We start from the raw sequence: 16,378 nt of genomic DNA, 5'->3' as shown, positions 1-16,378 counted from the left end.
GTGCCGTGCTTCACACCGGCTGGCAGCAATTTCCTCCCGCCTCTTTGTGCCTGAACAATAACCTCCGCATGAGCGGCTGTAAACTCTCCGGAGACGTGTTTTGCCTTCTCTAATCAAGTCCGTTCATCAAAGGGCGCAATGAGGTCAGGATTCCTGTTCTGCAAAATTTACAGATCACCTCAAGTTTGGTTAAAGCAGTGTGACGTGTGTTTTCATATGACTTCCAGTAACATGCTGGGAAACAGTCTGCTTCAAGGACCAGCGGATGACGGCCTGATGTTCCTGCTTACAGGGTCAGATCTTTCACTCATCTCCAGTTTGCAGGCGGGTTCTTTGCTGCAGCTCGGCCAGTGGAGGGATGGGAAACCTGAGCCACAGGCCTCGCTGTGCATTTAGCTCACAGTGTGCACCTTGTTCTTTTCTTTTGGCCGCTCTGCTGGCCCTCAGGATGTGAAGGGGAGGGCGGCTGCCAGAGGCCTCAACACATCGGAGTCCTCCTCATCAAACCCTTTCTTTGAAAAAGCCCGTTGGGTGTGAGGAAGAGAAATTTTGACCAAACTGTCCAAATCCTGTCCTCCAACCCTCACAGGTTAGGAGAGGACGCTTCATGGCAGCGGTCAGCGGTCTGAAGTTCATCACTATTGATCTGACAAATTTATTTTGTTTTTACTTTAAATAGATATTTAACTTCACAGGGGAATCAAGAGGAGCTTATTGAAACTTCTTTTTAAATGTATTATCTAATCTTTACATAGTTTTTCAGTTTTTTGTAGTCTTAGATATATCTCTGGTATGCATCACAAACTTAATGGCCTGTCTTGTCTGTCCTGAGACTGGTAGATTGTGGGTTCAAATTCATGGTTGAATCATACCAAAGACTCTAAAAATGGGACCCAAAGCCTTCCTGCTTGACACTCAAAATTAAGGGGTTGGATTGGGGAGGTTAAACCACCAAATGATACTCAGAACTGTACAGGGGATGGGGGTGAAAAATCCATGCGACACACTTGTATCACAACTACTTCCTCCTTACCCTTATATGTTGTATAAGTGTTAACTACAACCTGTTGCCTGTAGCATGCCCATAGAAAAAAGTGTGCATGAACATTTTATCTTTACAGGTTTACTGTGAGTCACCTGTGTGCCCTACACAAGTTTGACCCTTAATCATAGGCAGCCCGTATCCACCCATGAGAGCAAATGTGACTTGGAAACAGTTGACCTGACAATAAAGAAGTTAAAAGCAGACAATGGTTTGATTAAAATTATTAAATATGATGATTTGGTCATTAAATCCTTTATTTACCGCTACCAACCAAACAGGCAGGTGGCTGGATCCAAGTGCAGCAGGTTTTGCTGGCACAGAACAAGAGTGAAGCACAGCTAAACGTCCATGAAGCTAAATCACGGTCAGGCAGACAGAAGTGAAACTTGAGCATGAAGGCATCAGAGAACAACCAGAGTGGTCGGGGTCCAGGCGAGGGTCGGGGCAGGCGGCACACAATGAGAATCAAAGACGAAGGCAGGGTTAGATGAAACAGAAGATCAAGTCAGGATGAGAACGCTCAGAAATGCAGGCAGAGTGGCACAAACAAGACTTCGCTAATGAACTACTGCTGGGAGTGATTGCATATAGAAAACGGCCGTGGGGCTGATGGGAAGTATAGTGTGGTGACCGTTGACATGAATATCAATGGACACTGCGACCCCTCCCCTTCTGTGTTCTAAACAGGAAGTACGTACAGGTTGAAAGAAGACCGAAGTCCCACAGACTTCCACTGAGAAATAAACAGCTATTTCTCAATTATTTTATTGTCAGAATAATCATTCTTGCTCTGATGCTTCCTTCTTAGCATGTTCTTTCTAATCCTAATTTAAGATATTTTTTCTTTATCACCAGCTATTCATGTTATAAACTGACCAATTAGAAGCATCAGTAAAAGTATGTGGCTCCCACTGGCCCCCGGCTGGAACATTTGATTGACAGATTCCTCTGAGCTGCTTTCATTGGGAGGGGTGTGGGCTTCAAACTAGCTGGAACAAGCTCATTCATGATTGGTTGACAGTACTTCCTCTAAAAATGTAACTCAGACCGACTCAGACTAATCACTGTTGAAGTTTGCAATATGGCAGCAGACATAGTAGGAAGTGATGGTTAAGGCTCTGGCCTAATTTTGCAAGGGCCGAAGGTCAGGTATTTCTTATGGGGTACCTCAACGCTATGTCCAGTTCTTATTAAATGGTCTACGGTGGAAGTACTAGTGCTAGTACTAAGGTGATAGATCCCGCTGATGGTAAGAGGGGGAGACAGGGGACCGATTTATGACACCAAGAATTATCAAGCATGTCTGCCAAAGGACATGGGTTTGATGGAGAAAGTCAAAGACCCACTTTGATCAAAATTGTGTTTTAGGTGTTTTTAACATGTTCTTGCGGCACTTTTCTCATGATGGAGAGCATTTAAGGAAAGTTAAGTCTGAGTATACATTTATTCAAACTGTTGTGAACAAGGAGCAGATGAAAAAAATGCAACTTGAAAAAGATCGTACAGTATTTGAGGAGTAGCAAATATTCTGGGCGGACCACAAGCTCCTTGCTCTGGGGCACTCAGCAACAGCAAGGGGGGGGTGGGTGGGCGGATTTCTCCGCACCACAACTCAGAGGTGAATTTTTAATGAACTTCTGCCGCTCTGCAGAAACCATGTCCTAAATAACGACAGTTTTTGTATTTAAATTTAATTATAATCAAAAGAGCACTGGAATTGTGTTTACAATTGATAATCATTAATTCAAAAGATAATAATTGTTTGACATTTATGATGCACTCTTTGAAATCTCTGTTTTCCACAAGTTTAATAAATGTGTTGACTTATGGAGCGCTAACAAGCTAAAAGGAAATCAGCCAGGTTAGCCTGCGGCTCTTTCCTGTGTTCTTTGGCAAGTCGGCGTTCAGATAAGCGATCACACCGTGGCCACAGTGAGCCTCTGTGCCGCCGAGCTTCCTGATGGTTGCCGTGCTTCTCGCCAAAGCAGAGACGTGAGTGTAAAAGCTCAGAAATTTCCAAATGGAAAATCACAGACACATGTACTATTGTAAAAGTGTGTGTTAAAGGCTGCGAGTGTTTCTGGGAGTCACAAAGTCTCTCTTCACCGAGGACAAACATCAGGCCAACAGACCAAAACACGCTCACGTTCCCGCTCCCTGTCACTAATGGAGACACACAGGGACCGCTTGTGTGGCGGCTCCACACAGGTTCAGCCTGTCACTGTATGAGCTGAACTCTGCAGGATTTTCACAGAAAAATGTCTTTATTTTTCCTTTTTTTTAATCATTCAATAAAAAAATGTGGTCTGACAGTCTAAGACAAATGAAAGAAATAAAGCCAGTTGATGAACAGCAAACCATTATTTTATAAAAAATAGAAGGTGTACGGACCAGGAAAAATATTTGTGATATCCATGACAAATTGATTTGTTCAAAACTATTTTTCTTAGAGTTTGAACACCTGGGGTGAATTCAAGAATTGCTGTAGAAACTTCAGAAAACATTTAAAACTTTAAGTAAAAGCGGGCTAGGTTATTCGTGATCTGCTATCTTTAGCCTCCTTCAGAGCTTAAAAAGGTCCATAATTCAGTCTAGTTTTCTGCATTCAGGACATTAGGAGCTGTTGTGGAGTTAAAGAGAGATATTTATGACAAAGAACATAAAAAGAAACTCTTTAAGCTGCTGTTCTTATCTGCAGTAGTTAGAAGAATATAGCAACACTTAACTGAAAAAAGCTTGTAATAAAAATATAATAATAACAATATAATAATAATAATAATAATCCCAAAGGTAAGAATAGCTGAATGGCTCAGTGTGTGTTTGAATAAATGCAGGTGCTGGGTGCAGACCGGGAGCTCTGTGGATCTGTTGCTCCTCAGGATTTTTTGGCTCAGGAGAACCAGGTGCAAACATTTATCTGGGCACTCTATATTATTTAACATTTCTGCTCCAAAGTCAGTGTTTTTTTTTCAGCAGGAAATTTTGTCAGCAGGTGAAGCTCTTTTACCTATATCAGAGATTTTTTAAAGGGGAGCAGTGTGTTCCAGACAACAAAACAAACGTGAACGCACAGAGAAAAAGCAAACTATCATGAGATTTTCCTGTTTGCACAAAGAATGTATGGCTTGTGGGCTTTGTTGTTCCCAGATGCACAGCTGAAACAGTGGCTTTTGGAGTCTCAAATCTGCAATCACAAATGACCAGAAATAAGCAAACTCTTACAAAGCAAGCTCAGATTTTTAAAAAATTATATATGTTTAAATCTTTTCTGTATTTTATTTGTTTTATTTTGTACACTGTATTTAACCTGTGTTTTATAATTTTATGTGTAGTGTTTATCTCTGAAATTCTGTTTTATTTCTTTTAACATCAACCTGCTAAGGGACTCCAGATGGAAATTAGCCTGAGGCTATAATCTGGCATATTTACGTTTGTTTTAATGTTCATTAATATGCACTGTCCCTTTCTCAATAAAAGTTATATATGCAAAAGAAGAGGAAACGTGTCGAAAAACTGATGCATTTGACTCCATCTGAAGCCTCAAGTCCCGCAAGAAACATTTCAGAACCCAAACACTCTTGCTATGTGGCAAGCTGACCCAAAGCTGGTTCGATTCTTTTAGATAACTCAACATGTGGCAGAGCAGGGCCTGGACACACACCGTGGAGCGTTTAGTCAACAAGTCAAAAGAGGAGCTTTGAGCTTCAAAACACAGTCAATTTCAATGCAGCTCAACCTTGTCAGTTCACATAAACAGAATTAATGAAAAGGAAAGTTTTTCTCTGGAGAATTCCTATTCAAATCACATTACAAACTCTGTCCTTTTGTGTTAGTTTGTGATCCATAAGTTTTGCTGAAAGGACAGCACTCTGTCCTGGTAACTATTGCAGGCCTCTGAGAACACGTTTACGGACTCCTTTAAATGTTGTTTACTCGTCCTGCAACTGTGCCATAACCTGGCTGCTTAGCTCTGGCTTTGAACTTCTTAAACAGCCCCTTGAAAACCTTGCAGCCGTGCAGCCACAGCTGAAAAGGTACATATGCACCTCGTTCATCCGCCTGAAAGCCCTTTGTTCTGACACCCAAGCCCTCCTTGAGCTTCTCTGGGAAATGAGATTATTAGTGATGCTGCACATCAGAGGTGCAGCTGCAGGTCTGCATGGAGACCTGGAGGATAATCGGGCCGTCCCACAGCCTGATGTGCCGTGACACCTCCATGCCTTTCTAAAAAGTGAAAAGAAGCTTAAAACTGTCATTTGAGATCAAAGTCACGGCGTGCAGGCATCTCCAATCCCCTTAAAGGAGTGTGACTCCGTAAGCGGCAGAAATGATTTTGGCTGAGGTGAGGCCCGATTGGGGTCAAACGGTTGACCTGTGTGTGACAGGTCGTCCGGCGTAATCCTCTCCCTCAACAAATCTTGTTTACCTTGAAGATGACGAGCTTTCAGCGGCTGATGAGCCATGACAGATCTGTGTTTGGGCTTAAACAAGACAGAACAATACGACTGGGATGATGACCCGACGACTGTAAGGTGAGAAGGAAACTCAAATACCCCTTTCAAGCCTTTGGATCTTGATAGGTTTGAAACACAATTTTCAGATATTTAGATGCTACTTGTAAATTCAAATATAGTAGGAATGGAAACACACCAAAGTCCTGAAAGTCCCATCTTTTGGTCTTTTTTAAAAACATTAGCAGTCCTTTTATTATAATTACCATATATTGGCACTATAGAGAGCACCAGATCATAAGGTGCATTAAGTCAGACTAAAAGAATCAAAGATAAGTCTATCAGTCAGTCAACTTTACTAACTGTGTCCACAGTAACTCTAGAACTTCTTTGCAACATGCTACACGTTAGCCTCTTTAGAAGCATTAGCCACATTAGCATATTCATAAAACCTGCAACTCAAAATCTGATTTGCAACACATAAAACACCAGACTGGTACCAGATAGTAACAACCTTTACTTTAAGACAATGGTAACTACCAACCTTGTTAGTCACATGTGAACACTGTCACTGCTGTATGTTAGCTGCGTTAGCATATTCACTACAGCTAACATTTTGTCAGAGTGCAGTGTACCTCTCAAACCGCTTTAACATCAGTGAACACAAAATAATGAATACACGTGTAAGGCCAGGGGATTATAAGGTGCACTGTTATCTTGAAAAATAAAATTAAAGCTTTTAAGTGCGCCTTCTATTACGGAAGATACGGAGGGCCATTTTCAGCCAAACAAAACAACCTGTCTTGTTTTCGAGGACATAGTTTCAAGCGGCAAGAATTTTTGGGAAAAAAAATTTCTGAGTGAGACAGAAATTTCTGAGTGAGAATTTCTCAGTGAGACAGGATAACTGTTCCCCCCTGAAGCCTCTTTAAGGCTCTTTAGGGAGACCGATCAGATTAAATTCTTGACCTTTAGTCTTCTGTCTGAGAATAGACGTGTAAGGTCAAATGTTTCCCTTTTTCATTTATATCAGTAGGTCTCAGAGGAGATCATCTGTGTCAGACTGAGAAGGATTTATCAAAGAAACAGATAAGATTCCGTCACAATTTAAAACCACTTACTGTTTACAAAAGCTTCATCCGTTCTTCTAAACCGGATTAATGTCTCTCAGGGTCATGAGGTTGCTGGAGCCTATACCAACTACTGTTACACCCTGAATGGTTTGACAGTCTGTCATAGGGGGACACTACCTACAAAGAATTATTTTTGATCATTGCAAACTCCACACAGGAAGAACCCAGCTGGGATTCAAACCAGCACATTCTCACTGGGAAGAGGGCTAACCACTACACCACCATGCAGACACAACATATGATTTCTATGTAAAAATATTCAAAAAACACATTTAATATCTTTTAAAAAAGGATTTACTTGAAAAATTAGTCATCTGTTGCTCTTTCAAGGCTTCAAACATCTATAAGTTAAATAAAAGAAAAACTAAACAAACTTTTAGGTCAAATTTATTGGATTATTTAATTGATCAATTGATTTCAAAATTCATTACAGTGCATGTTCACACATGGACTTATTGGAGAGAATAAACAAATCCACTGCAGTTAAGTGTATTAAGAAACTGTGATTATTAAAAAGAAAAAAACCGAGGCAGAATAAAATATATTTTGTAGGTTTAAGCATTTTGTTTTTAGTCTTTGGTGCAAAAAATAATAAACTAAAGCCACATTTTTAATTTTTTAAACAAAAAAAAGAAAGCATCCATTATCCCTTTGTGATAGGTTTGGCAAATATACTGTAGATAGTTTTTCATGAGATCAGTACACTTTAGGCTACTGATCATGTGCTATTTCCTGTTAAAACGGTCATTTTTATTGCAATAACGGAAAACATTTCAGGTAAAAATGTGGAAAAGGAACCATTTGTCCAAGAAAATGCCCCTTTTTGTTCATATGTGTGCAACCTTCTTTATGACTTCACTCTTAGATTCACCTACAAGTTCAAAAGGATCGGCAGTACGTACCGGTGAGGTGAACAGATGCAGGTCATAATAGTGAATGATGAGCAGACTGACACGTGCACGGAATATGGTGGATGTCGAAGAACCACTTCCTAAAAAATGGGTCTGGGACCTGTTTTCATTTGTGAAAGTTTAACCTCACTCACTGACTCACCTAAAAGATAACCCAGATCAGCTGGAGAGCAGATCCAGGAGCCAGATCTTAATGACTAAAGGTTTTTAAGCACTCAACATGCGAAACAAAAAGAGTCTGATTTTTTTTTTACTGAAAATTGTGTTTTTTGTGTTTTTAACACGTTCTTTCAGCATTATTTGCATTAAGGAGGACATATGTTCAGAAAATTAAATTGACCTTCTGAATATTTCTTTATTCAAATCATTGTGAATCTGGAGCAGATGAAAAAAAAGAAAAGAAAAAGATTGTATTTGTGACATTGAAAAGCTCCATGCTCTGAGCTCTCAGCAATGAGAACGGTTTCACTCACAGTCTGAGGTGAATTTCTGGTAAAATCCTGCTGATCTGCAGAAACTATGTCCTATGAAACAACTCAGGTTTGGGGATTTTTCTAAAGACTGCATAATCATAGTTAAAATACTTCTGGGAACGGTTTGAAAATATTATCTAAAGATGATGTCATAACAGATGTAATGTTATTAACTCCTGATTTTCACATAGCATCTTAACCTCTTTGTATTGTTAAAAATGAGTCAAAAATGCTTTCTATTCCTCTGGAAAAATAAGACTCAGTTTCATCTAGAAGCTCTTTTTCTGCTGTTTTCTAGCATCTTGAATAAACAAACATCTGTCTGCTGATTTCAGGCCTTTTACATCCATTGTTAAATAATTACGTCTGTCTGCTGTTTAGTGAAAAGCAGATGTTTAATTCCATTATGGTGATGCAGAAATAAGCAGCAGATCAAAAACTCAGGATTCTTAATGCATTTCTGAAAGATGGAGGACCAGAAGATAATGTGCAATCAATGTTGATCCAGAGTCCCTTCCACTGATTCTGGCCTTTGGTAAAAACTTCATATATTTTTATAGTTTATTTTAATTATTTTATATATTTTTTTCCATTATGCCTAAATAATTTAAGTAATTCAAACTCATATTGTTTACTTTTCAAAACAACATTATTAAATTGGTAAAAAGAAATTTAAAAAATGATGTTCATCCAACCTGTAATGACATTGACTGATCTGCGCATGTGCACACAATGCAGCCGCCATTTTGGAATACAAGTCTGTTTGTTTACTAGCCAAAGTAATTTTGTACGCACCGCCATTTTTTCTACCCCTGGTTTTCCAAAATAAAATGCAATTTTCTTAAGGTTGATTACATTTTCGCTAGTGTGCCCCTAATATAATGTCGACTTGCTATTTAGTGACAATATTATGCACTTTATGTGGAGGAAATGCTGACAGAGTATGCACGCGGGTATGGGGGTGGGGTTGACCAACCAGCAACTGCGGAGGACGTGAACAGGTTGTCAGACTCTGAGAGGAAAAGCGGGGAGATGGGGAGGCTTAGGCCCGGTCTGAATTCTTCCCTTCTCCCCACCCCTCAGTATTAAGTGACAGTTTAAGTACAAGTCGGGACCGGGATTATTATTTTTTTTTTATTTCAGGAGGAGTCCAAAGTCCACCGTCTCGAGGCTAAACTGGGTCGCCCCGAGAAGCTCTTTTCTTCACGTGGCTGCGCTCTGAAGTGCAGACGTTTACATTTAAATGTAAGTAATGACTCTTTGTTGTAGCATGACTGTTTTAGTTATAAGCTTTGCTGTTGTGTATATTCAAGCGCTGAACAGTGTTGCCAGAGAGTGTCAGTTTTCCAACCTATCAGAAAACCGCCGCACCCATAAAAAAAAACCCGGAACTTCGCGGACACGAAGTGAGGGAGCGCGTGCCGGTGTTCCCTCGCCGAAAGGTGCAGGTGTTTATTATTCAATGGAAGAGGATGCGCGCGCTCTTGGTATAAGGCACGGAGCGACACTCTTCATTTGCATCAGTACGCTGTCGCGTTACTGTGTTTTGCTCTGAAGAAAACAAATGAGCAATATCCCGAAGTTCTTCTATGAATGTTCTACAAGGCATGATCAGAAGTGTTTTTGGTGAGTGGGACAGGTAACAGTCATCCTCCGCTGAGGTGGTGGGCCCTGAAGATGATAAAAGACAAAAGCATGCAAGTGGTGCCAAAAATTAATACATATAACTGTATCTGCAATTTTAAGAGTAACATTTTAAAGACCATTTGCTACTTGGCTAATAAATGTTTGCACCTCATGTTTTCTGATTTTTGCTATAAGTTATTCTGAATTTGCCATAAAAGCAAAGGTTTGAATTGTGTTATAATGAGAACTTTAAAAAGCCACTTTATTGTGTTTTGATCTCTTCCTGTGGCACAATATCACAAATTTAGATGAAAATGTGGTCACCTGGTTGGTGACCCCTGATTTAGAGTAACCAATTAACCTATGTAGCATGTTTTTGGATAATGGGAGGAACCCGGACTCACCGGAAAAAACGCATACACGGGGAGAGCACGCAAACTCCACACAGAAAGGTCCCCAATTGTTTTTTTTTGTTTCAGGTCTCCCAGGACTTGAACCAGGGACCTTCTTACTGTGAGGCAAGAGTGCTGACCACTGTGCATCTCTATTTTTTTTTTCTTAATGTCATTTTTTTCACAGACAACAACTAATGTTCATCACAAAAAAGGGAAGCGGTTCTCACAGCATTTTGTTGCTACCTGGGGGAAGATGATGGGTGTCTAATTCATGAATACAAGGTAATCCTATATACAAGATCTTCATGTTGTTTATTTTAATGCCATCTTAACATTTATTTTTATCAAAACGCCATATTTCATGTTTATCTTTGTGGGTAACAAGTCATTTTTTCACATAATTTTTAGAGATTTGTGTGGGTAGTTAGTTTCAAGCTGTTTTAATTTTTAAGTTGTGCATGTGTAAATTATATTTTGTATTTTTTGAATTTCATAATTTTTGTTCTCATCCAGAAAAATCTATTATCTGAGTTACAAATCAAGAGTTATGCACACACAAATTCAAAGTTACACACAAATCAAGAGTAATGAATGCATAAATCAGGATGAGTCTATTTACTACAAAACTGTGCCAATAATAAATTTGCTTATTGGACACACCACAATTTTTGGGAAAATAATCTAAATTTATCACCAAAAAAAAGTTATGGAGCTTGGAGAAAGTGATTTTTGGGGCATATAGAAATGTACATATTTCACCAAACTGCAATGGAATTTGTTTTAATATCGCTGAACAGTATAGCTTTTCACTTAATTCCAACCCTCTACAGCAGAGAAGTTGGAAGATGCAATCTTTTCTTCTCTCGCACAGCATCTCTGCATTCTATAGAGGCAGATGGGGGTATCTTCGTTTGGTTGTTGTGATATCATACTGGCTCATTAATTCAAACAAAGTAATTTTTCCAAAGTTAGATTGAAAACTATTTAAAAAGAGAAATACTCAGAAATGCAAAAACGAAATGATTTCTAATTGGGTTTTTTTTCTCTTTTGTTAGAAAATTTGCCGCACATACATGTAAAAAACTCAAAAAAACATGATTTTCATTGGAGGAAGACTTCATTGTTTTTGTGTTTATTGTATACTCAGGACATCCAGTGTGACGACATCCAGAGAGACATGGAGAAGCACAGCATTGGTGTTTGTCATCAAAAAGGAAGGCGCTGAAAGAGAAGATCCTGCAGATGTCGGCGTTCTCTTGAAGGTATGATTCTACTGGAAAATCTGAGATCTCCTACCAGAGCGTGAGCAGCAATGCTTGGAGTAAAAAATTCTCTCTGGAGGTCCTTCTTCTTACGCTGTTTGATGGCGCTTTGAACCTGGTTGGAGATTTTTGGGGCACTCAAAACTTGTGGATGGACATATTTCTGAAGCGTCTCCAGTTCTCCCTTGAGTTCTTTGGCATCATTAATACATTTCTCCTTGAGTTGTTTCTGTTTGGCTAATTGTTTCTTGGTTTCCTCCAACTCTTGATGTAGTTGGGCAATGTAATAGTCTGCATGGAAGCCAGATTCTGTATGTCTCGGCAGAACCTGGGCTCCATAGTACCCCTGGTGGGGGTTGACGGTCATGGCTTGTGGCTTCTCCTGGAGAAATACTGATGTCCCTGATGAGCCATAGATTACTTGGTAAATATTTATAAATTATTACCAAAAACGTAAAGAGGAAATAAACAACTCTCAAAAGTTGTTTAAAAATCTGCAAAGTAACTGCAGTAAAGCACAGAGCGAATGCGTCAGAATCGGGGGCTTGTTGTAAAAGCTGGGCTGGAACAGAACACAGTCACCGACAAGAGCTGAACTGGATTTTTTAGGTGATCCACTTACATGAAAGGTCTTTTGTTCGATGACATCATGTCATGTGACGTGTCTGTCGTCATGGTAATCGTGTAAACATTGGAGTGAGTCCAGGTTTTTGTTGGTCGTCATGGTAACGGTTAAACACTGGACTGAGTCCACGTTTTTGTCGCTATGGTAATTATGTAAACACTGAAGTGAGTCGAGGTTTTTGTCTGTCATCATGGTTTCCCCCCGATCACTACAGTGCATTCGCCATTTTCTAGTGCTGTCCAAATCTACTAATTCAAAAATAAAGTGCACTCGAAATTTCATAGAAGTCTATGCGAAAAACTACCGTGCATCGATGCTCACTAGATTAGCGAATATAGACCACAGTGCATTGCGGTCGAACAATTTTGAACACAAAAAAAAGTGTCTAAATGTAATGTTTGAATAAGAAAATCCACATCTTCACCAACAGAACACAGTGGAGTCAGAAATATGTTGCGGGAAATGTTTGTATTGATTAAATTTTCACTTTGTGAAATTGGTGACGTCATATCCTGTGTTTAGAAAGAACAAAGAAAAGTATTGAGCATCGTGTCTGAATTATCTGTTTAAACTATATACTATAAACTTTATGCTAAAATGCACATTTTTGCAGCTTCACTTTCAAACCAGTTTCTGCTAACCTCTTAAGCACTGTCTCAAGTCTCTCCAAATGTTGATCAAATGTCTCAGAAAAAAACAAAATATCATCGAGATAGACCAGTAGTATCCATAAAAGAAAACCATAAACTGCTACGAGTTAATTGCTGAAATGTCCATCATTAGGTAATAAAATGACATAAACCTGCAACAGTTGGTTGTGGCTGTGAAAAAACATATTCTGAAGGAAAATATTTTTCCTTTAAAAAATCTTTTGTATTTGTTTAGTGGTATGTTTGACAGCAGCAGAACCAGCAGGAATCATTTTGTGAAAATTATAACGGCATATATGTAGTTGCAAATAAGAAAAATATCCCAAAGTTCAACAGGGGAACCGAAATAATAATAAAAAAAAAAAACAATCAGCTTTTCCTCCATGTTGGTTTTGGACTCCACCAACTGTCTGCATCAACATATCGCAGGGAAAACCTGCGAAAGTTCTAAAACATAGTTTAAATATTTGAATTTTAAAAACATGGCAGCATGCGCCAGACACATGCTGTGTATAGAAAATTGCATGGTGCCCAACCCCCAAAACACACCGCAGGACCTCTCTGATTGTGTCTGCCTATTGACTTAATGTTGAAACTCAAACTTTAGTAAAAAAAAATAAAAATCATGAAAATGATATAAGGTCAAGAGCTAAATGTCTGCTGAAGTGTTAAAAAGTGGAATGGTCATTGTATGTGTTTCTGGTTTACACCCTTAAAGTTTTAGCAGTTGAATATGTGTCCAGGGGGTTTGAGTAGGTGTGCATTGGACCAGTAGAGTCCAAACCGGCGCAATCTCGTTAAAAAATCTGCAAATCCACAGCAAAAAATAATCCAGCACTGGAAATAATAGAACAATGAAAAATAATAAATTTTCAAGGCAGCTGCTAAACTTCTCCCCCACTGCATTGCCTCAACTGGAAGTCCAGTTTTTGCCATTTGCAACAGCAAAAAATAGCATAATCAAAAACAAATGCTGAATTAGAAAAAAAAAGACTGATCAAAGCAAACTGAGCCAGGAATCCATCGATGACATCACTCTGTGTGACATCACTTTGTATGACATCATTATATGACATCACTTTGTATTACATCATTTTGTATGACATCACTCTATATGACATCACTCTATATGACATCAGAGTGATGTCAGGAATAAATTCTACAGATTGAGGACATCACTCTTTATGACATCATTTGATCCAATAAGTCATGATGGATCATGACATCGCTCATATAAGTTATGATGTCACACCTGATGTATGACTCAGTTTGAGGTCATGTTATCTCATACTGTTTCACCGTTGAATATCTCTGTGCTAGGGCATTTTCTGTCGTTGAGATAAAACATAGACTGGTGTTCAAGTTCATAAAGTCATCAGCGTGAAAGAAAATTTGAAAAGAAAATGGTGCTTTTAGCTTTAGGCTGGGCTTTGGGGTACATTGTTACCACAACAGCATGTAAAATTGTGGGGCATTTTCTAGAAGGCGATGAAGCTGATATAGAAAATGCTGAAAGACCACTTGAAAAAAAAAAAGAACCAAAAAGAGGTTCAAGCCATGAAGCTTTAACAACTACACTTACAAATGAAATACCTCTAGAGGAAACGACAACCACAGTCACAACAGAAATCCCTCTAGAGGAAACGACAACCACAGTCACAACTGAAATCACTCTAGAGGAAACGACAACCACAGTCACAACTGAAATCACTCTAGAGGAAACGACAACCACAGTCACAAATGAAATCCCTCTAGAGGAAACAACAACCACAGTCACAACTGAAATCCCTCTAGAAGAAACGACAACCACAGTCACAACAGAAATCCCTCTAGAGGAAACAACAACCAAAGTCACAACTGAAATCCCTCTAGAGGAAACGACAACCACAGTCACAACAGAAATCCCTCTAGAGGAAACAACAACTACATTCACAACATTTAATGTGAAACCCATAAACACTACAATGCAAGCGGATCGTCTTGTGACTGCAATGTTAAAAACATTTTCAAACGACTTCTACAATTGCTGGTTTAATGCTACAATCCAGGCTGTTTCACACCTGCAAACAGTAAAGGTTACCCTCGGCAACAAATCCACATCAGAGCTGATGAGACTGTCTCAATTACCAGAGTGTTCAGGACTGTTTTTGGAAGCTCTCGATGGTCCAGGACAGCATTTTGGTGTAACGAAGATTTTGGGCCCACTGATTGAATTGGATGACAAAATACCCACACTCCCCTTCTGCAAGCTAAACGAAGTCTCAGAGTTTGTGAAACCATTGATGTCCTGGTTACGCAAGTGTGGGGTTGAATCCGTTCTGCAGAAACACCAAATAAGTCTCTGTAGACAGTGTGGCAAGACCTCGGAGAGCGTTGATGAATTAAATCCTATTTGTTACCTTTCACCATCACCAGAAAAACTATCCATCAACGCACTTTTCCAAAACATGATTAAAGAGCAGATACTCAAAGAATTTTGTTGTACCTGCTACATTATTCTCACAAAAACAGTGTATTTTAACAGCCCTAATGTGATAGTGCTGTTTCTACCACGTCTACCTAATAACTCACAACTAAGAGAATATGTGTTCCCTTGTAAGACCTTGGAAGTTCCCATCAAAAATGGGCAAGAAACTTACACCCTGTCTTCAGTTATTTGCCACTCAGGAGATCACTTCTTCACTTATTTGTTAAATTACGAAAAAATTGTTATGCTAAACGATGGTAAAATCCGTATTAACCCAATGACTACCAACTATGATATTGGTAACAACGGAGTCATCTACTTCTATGAAAAGCAGTCTGTAGAGGTGCTTACACACCGGCCAAGTCCACGTGCAATCAAGCGGAAGCTTTCATTGAAAAATCAATGCACACGCACGTACACCAGAATTGCTTACACCCGCATCAGGAGTATGCGTAGGCGCACGTTGCGATTGCTGTATTTAAAGCTGGGTCGTGAGCTCTGCAGACAAATCATGGAGGAATTGAAGACGGGCTGAATGTTCGACCCGGTTCAACATTTTCAGGCGCAATTAATCATTGCAGTTTGCTCATTTCCTCCCTGAGGTTTTACTCTGGGTAATTAGTTTTAGCATTGAATTAGGCCTTAAGTTTTTGTTTTTTTATTTAAAAAATGTTTTTGAAAGATTAAAGGTTAAGAAAATGAAAATATATGTAGGAATTAGGCATTCAAGTAGGATTTAGTATTTTTTACTATATTGTTTTTAGAGCTCGAGGCACTAAGTAGGATGTTAGTATTTACTGTTAGTAGGCTTTCAAAAATAGTTTTTTTCTTAGATTTGTTTTTATTTGTGTGCAAGATTAAAAGTGACAAACATTTGCTTATTATTAGGATTTAGATATTTAAGTAGGCTTTATTATTATTTTTGTTTGCAGTAATGAATTTTACAAGTAGTACAAAAAGTAATCAGTTGTCACTAATAGATCTTTGATGTTTATTTTGTTGTAGACTTTTATTTATTTTGTTGTTGTTTATTTATTTATTTTTGCAATATCGAAACCTAAAGCACCATGGCTGTTTATGTTTATTACTGTGAGTTCCAATTTTTTCCTCTTAACAAAAAAAAAATAATAATAGTAAAAAATAAATAAATAAATAAAATAAACGTAATGCTGTTTTTTTTCTTAGTTTTGTCGCTGATATAAAATTAACTACATAAAGAAAAAATACATAAATAAACAGCATTTTGATTGCTATTTGGAGCATTAGTTAGTAGGTCACTTCTAAAAATTTAATTACAGTGTTTAGTAGGGTTAGGCACAGAAGTTGGGTTCCAAGTAGAA

The sequence above is a fragment of the Oryzias melastigma genome, linkage group LG15, assembly GCF_002922805.2.
Source record: "Oryzias melastigma strain HK-1 linkage group LG15, ASM292280v2, whole genome shotgun sequence".
NCBI lineage: Eukaryota > Metazoa > Chordata > Actinopteri > Beloniformes > Adrianichthyidae > Oryzias > Oryzias melastigma.
The sequence above is the reverse complement of the archived record's forward strand: the minus strand, read 5'-3'. Positions refer to the sequence as shown.